Here is a 4,424-nt window from a genome sequence, read left to right as displayed (position 1 = left end):
TCGTGTACTCTAGAATGTTCTGGAAAGTTCTTGAATACTCTCGAATATTCTGGAATGTCCTAGAAATTTCTAGAGGGCTAAATTTCCCAGCCCTTATATCTCCAAAAACACGTCCTTCAGGTAAGAATGGGAACCTTCTTCACGAAGGGAGGATAGAGGGCGACCACACCATATAACTCCCTTGATCGTACCGTGACTCGTTTCTGAGTTTTACTGGCACGAACATTGTACACTAACTTTTGCAGTATACATTGATAATACGCTTCTAACAACCAACAGCAGAATCCAAAAAACGTCAACTAACGTTAAGAGCTTCTTCAGAGGCCATTTTTCTTTATAACCGTCAGCAACAAACAAAAATACTTACAGAGAATAATATTTTGAGAAGTGCTTAATTTTAATTGACGTGGTGCATTCATCCGTGAGGTACGTGAAGTTTGTCGCTTACGTCAGGGGCAGAGCGGTATGCAGAGGGGCCACTGCAGGGTTAACAGAAGCAAAAGGAGAAGTACTTTTTTTGTCTTCCAATGCCAGCAACTCATAAGCGTGCGCAACTAGCACCGATCAGCTGTTAATTGTATAATTGTCAGACGGAAGTAACGTTGATCTTAAAGCGTTAACTGCTAACCCACACTGTTTACACGAGTTCACACAAATTTTGAAAAAAGAAAAAAATATTCGCTCCGTGTAACATATAAACTATATTAATATGTCACCCATCCTATAATATTCACAGCAACTTAATCAAGGCTTAATCAATAGGTTCAAGTTAATTTTAGCCAACGGCCTTACCGCAACGGCAACACCGGTTCCCGTCAGATAACCGAAGTCAAGCACTGTCGGGCGAGGCTAGCATTAGCATGGGTGACCACTCATCTGCCGAGCGCTGTGCGGGTGCACTCAGCCCTTGTGAGGCAAACTGAGGAGCTACTTGATTGAGAAGCAGCGGCTCCGGCCTCGTAAACTAACATGCGGGCGGGAGAGCGGCGTGCTGCGCACATGCCCGTCCATATCCGCATGCAGTGACGCCCATGGTCTGAGGACGACACGGCGACCGGTCGGTTCCGTTGGGCCTTCATGGCCTCTTCGCGAGGAGCTTCTTTTCTGTTTTTGAGTTCAAGTTGATTTTAAGGTGAAACTTTCTGGCAGATTAAAACTGTGTGCCGGACCGAGACTCGAATTCGGGACCTTTACCTTTCGCAGGCAAGTGCTCTACCAACTGAGCTACCCAAGCACGACTCACGCCCAGTCCTCACAACTTTACTTCCGCCAGTACCCTGCCTCCTACCTTCCAAACTTTGGAAGGAGGCGAGGTACTGGCGGAAGGAAAGATGTGAGGACGGGGCGTGAGTCGTGCTTGGGTAGCTCAGTTGGTAGAGCACTTGCCTGCGAAAGGTAAAGGTCCCGAGTTCGAGTCTCGGTCCGGAACACAGTTTTAGTCTGCCATGAAGTTTCGTATCAGCGCACACTCCGCTGCAGAGTGAAAAGCTCATTATGATTTTAAGACGTCTGCCAAATAAAAATAAACGCCTTAAAGCCAAACTAAGAAAGGCACTGTGAACAAGCGTTGATCTAACGAGTTACAACAGTGAGAGATTATTGCGTTGTAGACTTGGACTACGCTTCCGCTGAACGGTAGAGTTCACTTGGGGCTTTCAGCAAAGCAGGAGGCGCCACTTTCGCTGACCAGTTTCGTAGCAAATGATGTTCGGTAAAACTTCGCACGGGGTCGCGGCTACCTTCGTCAACGTAACAACAGCTTATACAGTTAAACTTAAGTCGCGGAGAGCTGATTACACTGCTTGGTGGAATGCAAAAAAATTAATACGTGTAGACTCACCGCCAGATGATATGGTGCTGTTATAAACACTAAGATAAGAGCATAACAAGTTGTTTGGAATGCACATCGTGTTACACAGAGAAGCTAATGTGCCTCAGTCTCTGCCTCCCAATCTCTGATACTCACTTCAAGAAATATGGAAGTCACTAAACAAACTATTAACATAAACTTCCTGTCAGCGTCGATATTCATCAGAACGCCATATTCGAGCTGAGGTACTGTGACTTCCTGCGTCGTAAAAGCGCGTTAACGGCTCGATTAGTCTTCCAGATGGCCGCTGAAACTGTATGCGTGCGAGCGAGCGTTTGTTTGTGTGTTTGTGTGTGTGTGTGTACAATGAGCGCAATTGCTTGCCAGCAACGGGAAAGACTTCCGTTGACCTAACCTACAATCCAGACCGTTAGTTTTGGCATTGGCACAGAGGTCAACGACTCTGTACTGCTCATCGCTGCGGTAATTATTTCTCTACATACCTAACGCTATATGGCAACGGCCTTGCCGCAGTGGATGCACCGGTTCCCGTCAGACTACTGAAGTTAAGCGCTGTCGAGCGTGGCCGGCACGTGGATGGGTGACCATTCAGGCCGCCAGGCGCTGTTGCCATTTTCCGGGGCGCACTCAGCCTCGTGATGCCAATTGAGGAGCTACTCGACCGACTAGTAGCGGCTCCGGTCACAGAAAACCATCGTAACGACCGGGAGAGTGGTGTGCTGACCACACGCCCCCTCCCCCCCCCCCCTCCATTCTCACTGAGGCTGACACGGCGGTCGGATGGTCCCGATGGGCCAGTTGTGGCCTGAAGACGGAGTGCTAATGGTATATACGTGTGTATACTTCTCTATGTCATATACTACGGTATAAAACTCTGTATCTACTTAACACGGCAGTAAGTTCACTTTATGGTATTTTCACTCGTTTAGATGTGCGTTCCATTGCCTTGAGTGCCGTGCTTCCCCTTAGCACTCATTTTCTGACAAAGACCTGTGGATATTATACGACCACAAATGAAAACTGATGTCGGAATACTGAGAATCAAATGTTTCCATGTTTTTATTTTTTCCAAGATAGACTCAAAACGACATCGATCAAACCTGCTTGCTTTGTTAAGAGAACATCCTTTCACAGCTCCGGCCCAAGTTGCGATGAAAGTGCAGGCGGAAGCTCTTAGACTGGCTACAGGAGAAATAAAATTACAAGAATGTACTGAACATTTCATAATTAATTCCATGTCTTGGAAATCATGACCCTTTTGTTACAATAAATAAACTAACACAGTCCAGATCACGACTTTAGCCATTAAAATTGCTCCACCACGGAGATGACGTACTACACACAGGAAACTTAACCGACAGGAAGAAGATGCTGTGATATGCAAATGATTAGCTTTTCAGTGCATTCACACAAGGTTGGCGCCGGTGGCGACACCTACGGCGTGCTGACAGGAAGAAAGTTTCCAACCGATTTCTCATACACAAACAGCACTTGACCGGCGTTGGCTGGTGAAACGTTGTTCTGAGGCCTCATGTAAGGAGGAGAAATGCGTGAAACTTCCTGGCAGATTAAAACTGTGTGCCCGACCGAGACTCGAACTCGGGACCTTTGCCTTTCGCGGGCAAGTGCTCTACCAACTGAGCTACCGAAGCACGACTCACGCCCGGTACTCACAGCTTTACTTCTGCAGTATCCGTCTCCTACCTTCCAAACTTTCAGGAGAAATGCGTACCACTTTGATAAAAGTCGGATTGTAGCCTATCGCGATTGCGGTTTATCGTATCGCGAAATTGCTGCTCGCGTTCCTCGAGATCCAATGACTGTTAGCAGAATATGGAATCGGTGGGTTCAGGAGGGTAATACGGAACGCCGTGCTGGATCCCAACGGCCTCGTATTACTATCAGTCGAGATGACAGGCATCTTATCCGCATGGCCGTAACGGATCGTGCAGCCACGTCTCGATCCCTGAGTCAACAGATGGGGACGTTTGCAAGACAACAACCATCTGCACGAACAGTTCCACGACGTTTGCAGCAGCACGGACTCTCAGCTCGGAGACCATGGCTGCGGTTACCCTTGACGCTGCATCACAGACAGGAGCGCCTGCGATGGTGTACTGAATGACGAACCTGGGTGCACGAATGGCGAAACATCATTTTTTCGGATGAATCCAGGTTCTGTTTACAGCGTCATGATGGTCGCATCCGTGTTTGGCGACACCACGGTGAACGCACGTTGGAAGCGTGTATTCATCATCGCCATATTGGCGTATCACCCCGCGTGAAGGTATGGGGTGCCATTGGTTACACGTCTCGGTCACCTCTAGTTCGCATTGCCGGCACTTTGAACAGTGGACGTTACATTTCAGATGTGTTACGACGCGTGGCTCTACACTTCATTCGATACCTGCGAAACCCTACATTTCAGCAGGATAATGCACGACCGCGTGTTGCAGGTCCTGTACTGGCCGTTCTGGGTACAGAAAATATTCGAGTGCTGCCCTGCCCAGCACATTCTCCAGATGTCTCTCCAATTGAAAACGTCTGGTTAATGGTGGCCGAGCAACTGGCTCGTCACAATACGCCAGTCACT

The 4,424-nt window shown here is 48.1% G+C and overlaps 1 non-coding gene across 1 annotated transcript; it reads right to left on the bottom strand.

Moving 5' to 3' along the window:
* Window positions 1-3,409: 3,409 nt before the first annotated feature.
* Window positions 3,410-3,484, bottom strand: Trnas-cga (transfer RNA serine (anticodon CGA)). The gene has a single exon. It is a non-coding gene; the product is annotated as a tRNA-Ser (tRNA).
* Between the last annotated feature and the right edge of the window lie 940 nt (window positions 3,485-4,424).

Source organism: Schistocerca gregaria, chromosome 4 (genome assembly GCF_023897955.1).
Source record: "Schistocerca gregaria isolate iqSchGreg1 chromosome 4, iqSchGreg1.2, whole genome shotgun sequence".
In the NCBI taxonomy this organism is placed as follows: Eukaryota; Metazoa; Arthropoda; class Insecta; order Orthoptera; family Acrididae; genus Schistocerca; species Schistocerca gregaria.
Note: the sequence above shows the minus strand (reverse complement) of the source record. Positions and strands in the feature narration are given on the sequence as shown.